Consider the following 11,350-nt stretch of genomic DNA (forward strand, 5'->3'; position numbering starts at 1 on the left):
GTGGGGGGGTTGAATGGGCAGGGGGCCAATAGGAACACATTGGTGTCGCCATGCTGGGGCTGCCAACTCTGGGGTGGGCGACACCAGGAGATTCCTGTGCCCAGATTGCACTGGGAAGATTGGTCAGTGGAATCACAAAGGGGTTTGGAATGTGTGTGTGTGAAGGGAGACAGTTGGATTAGGGCAGTGGTGGCGAACCTATGGCTCGCGTGCTGGAGATAGCACTCTGTGGGCATGTGCACAGAGGCGCCAGTGTGGGGAATGGAATAGTCTCCCCCCCCACACACAATACTAACATCTAGGCTGGCCTTGCTTCTGAGTAAACCCTCCTACGGCCTGATTCACCATTCAAGCATTGCATGTCTCTTCTTCACCAAGCTTAATTTCGAAAGTAACATCATGCCTAGACAAACCATTTTTTCTAAACTAAAACCTCAGTATTCAGGTTAAGTTGCCATGTTGGCACTTTGTGATTTATAAGTGGGTTTTTGGTTGTAATTTGGGCACAGTCTCGAAAAGGTTCACCATAATTGGATTAGGGAGTTGGCTCTAAGCTGCTCTGGGGTTCCTGTCCCATGGCTTCCAACTCCAACTCCCTGGAGAACCAGGGGCCTTGATAGCCCTGGGTGCATTAGCGAAAGGACTCCCAGGTGTGTGTGTGTGTGGTGTGTGGGGGGGAATGGGATGACCCAGGGGACAGAGACGTAGCAAGGGTGGGGAGTGCCAGGTGAGCTGGTGTATCCTCCGCCCCGTCCTGCCCCGGAACGCCCCCATCCCACCCTGGAATGCCCCCACCACGCCCTCGCCACACCCCCACAGGGGTGCATGCCCAGTGCGTTGAGCGCTCCCCCCACCCCCTTGGAGCTACATCTCTGCAAGGGGGGGGGGGATAACAGGCAGTGGTGGGATTCAGCCGGTTCGCACCACTTTGGCAGAACCGGTTGTTAAAATGGGGCTTGTAAACAACCAGTTGTTAAATTATTTGAATCCCACCATCGGAAACGGTTGTTATTTGAATCCCGCCGCTGATAACAGGGCTGCGCTGGTCTCCCTGTGCTGAGACTGCCAAATCCAGGGTGGGGTATTCCTGGAGAACTGGGGGACCTGACTGCCCTTCGGAATCTCCCAGGACTCTGTGTTTGTTACATCTTTGTTCAGGACCCTCCGGTGTGACAAACCCAGGCCAGCCCTCAAGACCCACCTGCACTGGGGAAGCCACCCCCACGGAGAGCACAATTGCCGTCCCTGGAGTTTCAGGGCAGGTGCTCACAGTGGTGGATCCGGCAGTACCTTAGTAACACCCCATGGTGGTGGGATTCAGACAGTGGCTATGCTCTTCAATGGGACGGGCAGGGCACGATGGGGCGCATAAGCATTCCAGGGCGGGTATTAATAATTTCTCTGTGACTATAAAAAACTCTTACTGTAAAAAAAAAAGTTCCTAATTTCCAGCTGGTAACTTTCTGTCCATAATTTAAACTCATTCTAGCAAGTCCTATTGTCTACTGCCAACAGAAACAACTACTTCTCCTCTAATTGACTGCCTGTCAAATACTTAATACTTTCAAATACTTAATTTTGTTTCTAGAAATCAAAAGAAGGATACTTTCCTTACACAAGGAACTTTACCATATTACTAAAACATGTTTTTAAAACAGCCCAACAGGGAGAATGATCCCGTTTTCTACCTTCGCTAACCAGCCACATAGGAAACAACAGGACTTTGTGATTTTGGGACCTAATGGAATTTCTAACGGAAAAGCAGACCCAATTAGTAACCCCCTCTCGGCCCACACAAATAATTAGTAACCCACTCTCAGGAACTGGTGAGAACCTGCTGGATCCCACCTCTATGCCTGGCCCTCTGGAAGTTCCCTAGCTGCTGGGGAGTCGAGTAATAGGCCAGTTATTCAGCGATGTAAGCAACCTCATTGTTGTTTTTTTTACATGGCCATTTCTGCAATGTTTTGGGGCTGGAAATGAAACATTTCCTCCATGGAGTTTCACATTGTTCCTCCCCGTTTTGTTCTGAAAACATTTCCAAGTGGCTACAAACTTGCAAACAGGAGCAGCAGTGGCGTAGTGGTTAAGACCAGGTGCATTCTAATCTGGAGGAACTGGGTTTGATTTCCCACTCTGCCGCCTGAGCTGTGGAGGCTTATCTGGGGGATTCAGATTAGCCTGTGCACTCCCACGCACACCAGCTGGGTGACCTTGGGCTACTCACAGTTCTTCTGAGCTCTCTCAGCTCCACCCACCTCGCAGGGTGTTTGTTGGGAGGAGGGAAGGGAAAGGAGATTGTAAGCACCTTTGAGTCTCCTACAGGAGAGAAAGGGGAGATATAAATCCAAACTCTTCTTCTTCTTCCTTCTCTTTCTCTTCCCACAACAGACCAATTGTGAGGTGTGTGGGGCTGAGAGAGTTCAGAGAGAACTGTGTGTAGCCCAAGGTCACCCAGCAGGCTTCATGTGGAGGAGCGGGGAAACAAATCCAGTTCACCAGATTAGAGTTTGCCGCTCACGTAGAGGAGGGGGGAATCAAACTTTGTTCTCCAGATTACAGCCCACCTGTTCTTAACCATTACACCATAGAATAATAATATCATAGAGTTTGAAGAGACCACAAGGGCCATCCAGTCCAACCCCTTGCCATACAAGAACACACAATCAAAGCACTTCTGGCATATGCTCATCCAGCCTCTGTTTAAAAACCTCCAAAGAGGGAGACTCCACCTCTCTCCAAGGCAGTGAATTCCACTGTCGAACAGCCCTGACAGTCAGGAAGTTCTTCCTAATGTTTAAATGGAATCTCTTTTCCTGAACCTTGAATCCATTGCTTTGTGTCCTAGTCTCTGAGGCAGCAGAAAACAAGCTTGCTCCCTCTTGGACATGATGTCCCTTCAAATATTTAAACATAGCTATCATCCCCCCCCCGCCCTTAACCTTTTACTTCGCCAGACTAAACACCCCCAGCTCCCCAAGTCTCTCTTCGTAGGGCATGGATTTTATCATTTTGGTTGCCCTCCTCTGGACATGTTCCAGCTTGTCAATACTGCTTCCATGCTGGAAGGAGTATACCGTGGCTTAGGTCTCTTCCATCAAGCCTTCAGTAAGATGCAAAGTGCTTGAGAGGGAGACAATTGGAAGCACACCCTTTTCATATTGCAAAATTGCATTCCTGCTCTGGATTCCTTTTCCAAACCCTCCCTGGAGGAGGCAGGGTGGGAATTCTTGCATCGACCTTGCTTAGAACAAGAGGCTGGCAGATTGTTTGCTGTCGGCCAGCGGACTCGGTTAAAGAACACATGATAAGGTCCAAGAAACTCTTTTTGTCTGGTTCAAGGTGTTTCCAAGGCCAGTCCGAGACACTTGGGTGCCGGAGGAAGTCTACTAAAAGTCACACCAAAAAGAGTAGTAGTAGAAGTAGTAGTAGTAGTAGTAGTAGTAGTAGTAGTAGTAGTAGTAGTAGTTTGGATTTATTTCCCACCTTTCTCTCCTGTAAGGAGACTCAAGGTGGCTTATAAGCTCCTTTTCCCTCCTCTCCCATAACGGACACCTTGTGAGGCAGGTGGGGCTGAGAGAGTTTGGAGAGAACTGTGACTGGCCCAAGGTCACCCAGCAGGAATGTAGGAGTGCGGAAACACATCTGGTTCACCAGATAAGCCTCTGCCACTCAGGGGGAGGAGTGGGGAATCAAACACAGTTCTCCAGATTAGAATCTACCTGCTCTTAACCACTGCACCACATATGTCAGCATTGAGGTCTGGAGATTTCCTGGGATTACAACTGTTACCCAGACAATATGGATCAGGTTGCCTGCAGAAAACAGCTGCTTGGGAGGGTAGATTCTACAGCATTATACCCACTGAAGTCCCACTTCTCCCAAAACCACACTTTTCTACTGCTCCAACCAGTGGTGGGATCCAAAAATTTTAGTAACAGGTTCCCATGGTGGTGGGATTCAAACAGTGGCGTAGTGCCAATGGGGCTGGGCGGGGCACGACGGGGGCATGGGCGGGCCTTCCAGGGGCGGGGCATTAATAATTTCTCTGTGACTGTAAAAAACTCTTACTGTAAAAAAAAAGTTCCTAATTTCCAGCTGGTATCTTTCTGTCCATCATTTAAACTCATTATAGCAAGTCCTATTGTAACCTCAGCTTGTGAGTTCTGTGGGGCAGTACTTGGAATGAGTTGCAACAACAATTTTTAAACAACAATATGGTTTACTTCTCTTTACAATTAACATTAAACATCAACATTTAACGTTACAATTCAAGGTCCTGTTCAGGTTGCATTTCAAGTCCTTCTATTTACAGTCTACTGATATTGCCAAGTCCAATTTCTTCTTGCAAGTTGGCTGGCTCCTGAAGACTCCAAGGGCTTGATGAACAGGTTGCAACATGATGAAGGTTTCCAGGAGAACTCTCACCCATTACAACCACAAAAGAAACCCTGAAACAATAAACTCCAACATTTACAATACATTCAAAACTACAAGGTGTTAAGGGCTTATAGAAATCAAGGTCCGAGTCTGGTAGCCTTGCTTCTTCTGCAAAAGAGCTCTTGCAGCCTCTCTGCTGCACCGAGTCTCCACCCCCATTGGTCAACCCATTCTGGCCAACTCCATTCTGGGCATGGGCTACATTCTCCCCCCACTAAAAATCTCTGTCGTCCTGACAGTAATTGTAATGTAACTTTGAAATCATTGCACAATGATTTCCCAGAGATTCCTGTACTGGAGGAACCACATTTGGTGCATCTGAATGCAGAACATTGTCTTTCCCTTTGCAAGATTTCCCAACTGTTCCAACTTAGCTGCACTGGAAGTTTGCAAACTTTCCAGCAATGTTGCAATTCAGCAAAGCAGTTTGTAGAAGGGATGGGGATTGCAACTGAATCCCTTCCTTTATATAACTGCCAAACAGTGTTTCAAATTAACACAGCAACATCTCTTGAACTTTCTCATAACAAAACAGTTTTATGGGGATCAACCAACTTGTTGCACACTTCCACTGTAAGTACTTATATTTGGCAATCTCACTTCCAAGCCCCACGCCAGTTAAGCTAGCCTGTAACCTCAGCTTGTGAGTTCTAGGGCAGTACTTTGGAAATGAGTTGCAACAACAATTTTTAAACAACAATATGGCTTACTTCTCTTTACAATTAACATTAAACATCAACATTTAACGTTACAATTCAAGGTCCTGTCTGTGTTGTATTTCAAGTCCTTCATTTACAGTCTACTGATATTGCTAAGTCCAATTTCTTCTGCAAGTTGGCTGGGTTCTGAAGACTCATAAGCTTTGATGAACAGGTTTGCAACATGATGAAGGTTTCCAGGAGAACTCACCCATTACAACCACAAAAGAAAACCCTGAAACAATAAACTCCAACATTTACAACACAGCAAACAACAACTACCTTCCCAGTAGTTCTAACAATATTGAAATTACCCTAACAAGGTGTTAAGGGCTTCTTTATAGAAATCAAGGTCCGAGTCTGGTAGCCTTGTTTCTTCTGCAAAGAGCTTTGTAGCCTCTCTGTTGCACTGAGTCTCCACCCCTTACTAATAACCACCCATTCTGGGCATGGGGGTTACACTATCGTCACTGCCAACAGAAACAATCCATTTCTCCTCTACTTGGACTGCCTCCGTCAAATACTTAATACTTTCAAATACTTAATTTTGTTTCTAGAAATCAAAAGGAGGATACTTTCCTTAAACAAGGAACTTCACCCTATTTCTAAAACATGTTTTTAAAACAGCCCAACGGGGAGAATTATCCCGTTTTCTACCTTCGCTAACCAGCCACATAGGAAACAACAGGACTTTATGATTTTTGGACCCAATGGAATTTCTAACGGAAAAGCAGACCCAATTAGTAACCCCCTCTCGGGGGTACAAATAATTAGTAACCCACGCTCGGGAACTTGTGAGAACCTGCTGGATCCCACCTCTGGCTCCAACCCCAAAATCTCCAGGGATTCCCGTACTCAGAGCCGGACACTTGAGGATGTACAACCCACACACGGGGACACTGCAGGAACTAAGACAGAGCACGTGCAAATACCCTGTAGGACTGAGCCCTATGTTCTGGCTTTTGAAATTGATTTTGTTAGATTTCTACCCTGCCCTTTCCTGGGCTGGGCTCTGGGCAGCTTATTACATGTAATAAGCAATCAATATACATGTATATATAAACAGAAGATTAATTATAATTAACTTATAATTAAAGCCATCAGATCTAATATAATACGATAAGTGGTGGGGCCATAAATTGCAATCCCGCTGCCCTAGGGAGAAAAAAATATTTATTTAATTTTATTAGGGGTTATTAGATTTGAGAGCCAGTGAGATGTAGTGGTTAAGAGCCTTGCATTCCAATCCAGAGAACCTTGTGAGGTCAATGGGGCTGAGAGAGTTCTGAGAGAACTGTGACTAGCCCAAGGTCACCCGGCAGGCTTCATGTGGAGGAGTGGGGACTCAAACCCGGTTCTCCAGGTTAGAGCCCGCTGCTCATGTGGAGGAGTGGGAATCAAACTAGTTCTCCATATTAAAGTCCACCTGTTCTTAATCACTACATCAAGCTGATGAGGAGAAATTCAAACAGTATAACTCCACACACGTCACGGCACTGGCACACTGTTGCTCCCACTTGCTTTCAATAGTTTGGGAACATCTATTTTGCTGTATTTCTCTTTGCATTATTCATATCCATCTTTCTTGCTGGGGTTTGAGAGAGAGTTCTGAGAAAACTGTGACTGGCTCAAGGTCACCCAGCAGGCTTCGTGTGTAGGAATGGGGAAACAAATCCAGTTCACCAGATAAGACTCCGCCACTCATGATGAGGAGTGGGAAAGTGAACCTGGTTCTCCAGAATAGGACCTGCTGCTCTTGACCACTACATGGTGCTGACTCTGTCCCTGTTGAGATTTGGGCTACACGATATCATTTGACTTGAACATCCCTGTCCAAAATGGCTCCAAAAAAATCCACTAGGGCAGTGGTGGCGAACCTATGGCATGGGTGCCAGAGGTGGTACTCAGAGCCCTTCCTGTGGGCATGCGTGCACAGAGTCCGTCATGTGGAGGGGTGGAAAATCACCCCCCCACACACACACACACATATAGGCTGGCCTGGGCGCGATCATTTACCTGGGAGTAAGCTTGGTTGCTGTCAATGGGGCTTGCTTCAAGGTCACCCTAGGGTTGTGATTCACCCATTTGAAGCGTTGCACGGTTGCTTCACCAAGCTTCCTCCCGAGTGATGCGTTTCTGAACTGAAACCTCAGTATTCAGATTAAATTGCTGTGCTGGCGCTTTGCGATAAATAAGTGGGTTTTGGGTTGCAATTTGGGCACTCGGTCTCGAAAAGGTTTGCCATCACTGCTCTAGGGAAAGAAATGGGTAGTTAGGTTGGCAGTAAGCAGAGAATTGCCGTTGAATCCAGAATCTTACCAGGGAAATCTTTATTCAATTAAGTCAACAGAGCAAGATCCCTCATACGAACAAATGGGATCTGGAATCTCCGAAAAATGTCTGTGCCATCTGCACATCCCCTGTACGTATCAATCACCCGTTACATGGTGTATTATTTTTGCATTGCCAGTGGCAACACATATTTATAGATGCCTTGGTCCAACCCTCCAACCCCCCATGAAGATTCTTGCTGCCCCTGGGGCGGGTCCCTTTCTTGAAACCGAGCCAAATTTGCAGGGTGGTTGTGAGGATAAAATGGGGCCGAGAAACACTTTTCACACTGCATTGAGCTCAGAGGAAGGACTGGATGAAAAAACATGGTTTTTAAAAAGTAGTTGATTTCTAAAGCTTTCTGATTTAAGAGAAAATGTGCTAACATTTAATATCAGTGGTATGTGACTCCTTGCAGATTGGGTTAAATATATGGTAATGTGCAGGATAACTGCAGGCACAGTGGAAACACTTGTTACGTGTATTTTGGCTTTGTCCCAGGGTTAAATGCTTCTGGCCAGAAATTTTAGATACAGTTATTACGTATGTTCTGCCGTTTACTCTCAAGGTGATCTTGCCGGGTTATTTAAAATATGTGGTAAATATCTCTGACTAGGAATTAGTCATGATTGTGTTATCTATGATTAAACCGTGTATTGCCTTCGGTTGGGAAAATAAATCCTGGCCTCTTTTCTTTAGTTTAGAACAATTTAGTCAACTACTTTTCCACACATTCATTGACATTAAGAGATGAATTCTAAGAGATGAATTTATTAAAAAGAATGATAACAAGATTGCTGAAAAAGGGATTTTATTTAATGAATGTTGGAATACAAGATTTCAATGTATTTTTTTAAGTGGGGGGGAACCCTTACTCAAAAGTATTGTTCTCATCCCATCTCAGAAGCTAAGCAAGATCAGCCCTGGTTAAATCTGGGATGGGAGACCAACCAGGAAGTCCGGGTTTGCTTTGCAGAGGCAGGCAATGGTTTGTTTCTTTGCTCCTACCCATGAAGCCTGCTGGGTGACCTTGGGCTAGTCCAGGGTAAGGAACCTTTAACACTCAAAGAGCCATTTGGACCCATTTTCCATGGGAAAAGAAAACACTTGGAGCCGCAAATAATTTTTGACATTTAAAATAAAGATAACACTATATATATAGGGTTTTTTAAACCTTCTACTCCTCACATTCTGAGAAAGCTTATGGATGCGCCTTTGCCACTTCTGCCACACCTCGCAGTGGACGAGGTGGCAAGGATGAAGTCGGCTGCTCGGCCTTGCCGCCGCCAGGAAAGCCCCTGCTCCAATGGGGCTGGCTTAGAGGGTCACGGTGCAACTCCAGCTGACCCGTGGGCAGCTGGTGCTCCACCCTGGATACCTGCAGGGCGGCAAGGATGGGGCCGGCGGCTCGGCTCGTGGAGCCACAGTGCAAGGGCAGAAGAGCCGCATGCGGCTCTCAAGCTGCAGGTTCCCTACCCCTGGGCTAGTCCCAGTTCTCTCAGAACTCTCTCAGCCCCACCTGCCTCACAAGGTCTCTTTTGGGGGGAGAGGAGGGGAAGGAGTTGTCTTGAGTCTCCTTGCAGGAGAGAAAGGTGGGGTATGAATCCAAACTCCTCTTCCTCCCCTTCCTCTTCTTCTGCTGAAACTTTGAGCCACAGAATGAGACAAAAGGGAATTTTCTCCATGTGGGGCCATCCTCTGGGTGATTGTTTGCGTAAGATTTTTCACTGTGGCATCCCGACAGAAAATTCTCCGTCCTTCCTGGGCATGTTTGCTTGGGAAAGGGATACCACTGAGTTACGAAGCAGATTTCTAACCACAACTGGCACTGCAAACTAAATTTCCCTGGGGCTAACATGCTAAAATGTGCATGCAACGTTCATGCCAAATGTGCCAGAGAGCTCTCCGGGAAAACAGGTGACGCCCTTCGCTTCCACCATGCCAAACGATCACCCAGAAAGCATATTGTTAGCTGAAGCCCGTTCCATACTGAGGTGAGTCCGCGGTCTCGGATCCAACAGGTGACGCTTTTAATGAGCTATACAGAATCAGTGGCAATAAAATTGGAGCACAAGAGACAGGAACTGGTAAGGTTGCCAGCTCGCAGTTGGAAAATACCTGGTTGTTTTGGGGGTGAAGCCTGAGGAGGGCGGGGCTTGAGGAGGAGAGGAATCTGAGAAGGGCATAATGCCATAGATTCTGCCCTTCAAAGTAGCCACGATCTCCAGGTACCAGCTTTGTTCCCCTGCTCCTCCACATGAAGCCTGCTGGGTGATGCTGGAAGGCATTTTGCTAGAGTGGGACCTTTGCCAACCCCAACCTCCCGTCCCTGGGTGGTCATAGTGAAGGGAGGCCTTCAGTGGTCATAAGAGGCCTTCAGACAGTGGTGGGATCCAAAAATTTTAGTAACAGGTTCCCATGGTGGTGGGATTCAAACAGTGGCGTAGCGCCAATGGGGCTGGGCGGGGCACGACGGAGGCGTGGCCGGGCATTCCGTGGGCGGGGCATTAATAATTTCTCTGTTACTGTAAAAAAACTCTTACTGTTAAAAAAAGTTCCTCATTTCCAGCTGGTATCTTTCTGTCCATCATTTAAACTCATTGCAGCAAGTCCTATCGTCTACTGCCAACAGAAACAACTACTTCTCCTCTAATTGACTGCCTGCCAAATACTTAATACTTTCAAATACTTAATTTTGTTTCTAGAAATCAAAAGAAGGATACTTTCCTTAAACAAGGAACTTCACCCTATTTCTAAAACATGTTTTTAAAACAGCCCAACAGGGAGAATTATCCCGTTTTCTACTTTTGCTAACCAGCCACATAGGAAACAACAGGACTTTATGATTTTGGATTCCAATGAAAGGTGACCATCTGGTCACCTTTGTGCTCCAGGATGGGGAGGCAGTGGTGGCGCCAAGGCGCGATATGTTTGGGGCGTTTGCCGCCACGCCCCGGGTGACAGGGCTGCAAACGGCAAGTTCCCAGAAGGTCGTGTGGCGCCCCATGCCGGGCTATGAAGCTGCCGCACTGCCTTGCACCCCCAAGGCAGTGCAGCAGCCTCCCCACAATTGGGACAATTTGTTGAACCCGCGGGACGCGGGACAAATTGTCCAAAGGCGGGCCGGTCCCGCCAAAAGCGGGACGGCTGGTCAGCCTAACCTAATGGAATTTCTAACGGAAAAGCAGACCCCTCTCGGCCCACACAAATAATTAGAAACCCACTCTCGGAAACTGGTGAGAACCTGCTGGATCCCACCTCTGCCTTCAGACCAGTGTAAAGCGCTTCAAGGAAGAAATTCCATCCATTTCAGAAGAAGAATATTATATATTTATTAGTTTTATATGTCTCCCTCTTGCAGTGAAGAAGGAGGAGGTTTTTATACCCTGCTTTTCTCTACCTTTAAGGAGTCTCAAAGTGACTTACATTCGCCTTCCTCTTCCCACAACAGACACCTTGTGAGGTCTGTGGGGCTGAGAGAGTTCTGAGAGAACTGTGACTGGGCCAAGGTCACCCAGCAGACCTCATGCGGAGGAGCGGGGAAACAAATTCAGTCCCCCAGATGAGACTGTGCTGTTCATGTGGAGAAGTGAGAAATCGAACCCGGTTCCCCAGAGTAAAGTCCACCGCTCCTAACCACTGTACCTTGCTGGCTCTACGTAGCCCTCTCCTGCCATTCCCCTGTCTTCTCACTTGATGGCCCAGAGGAGGTCACAGCCTCCCCCCCCCCCTTATGCAGCTGCACCCCAATTCTCCATCCTGTTAGAAGTCAGCAAGTGCAGCCGCCCTGCCAGGGAGGAAGGAATTTTGGCTCCCTGGCCAGGTGCCTTGCGAAAGGCAGAAACTGCTTGGCTGGAGAGCGACGACGTGCCGAACCAGTT

This window comes from Sphaerodactylus townsendi, linkage group LG01 (genome assembly GCF_021028975.2).
Source record: "Sphaerodactylus townsendi isolate TG3544 linkage group LG01, MPM_Stown_v2.3, whole genome shotgun sequence".
Classification (NCBI taxonomy): Eukaryota; Metazoa; Chordata; class Lepidosauria; order Squamata; family Sphaerodactylidae; genus Sphaerodactylus; species Sphaerodactylus townsendi.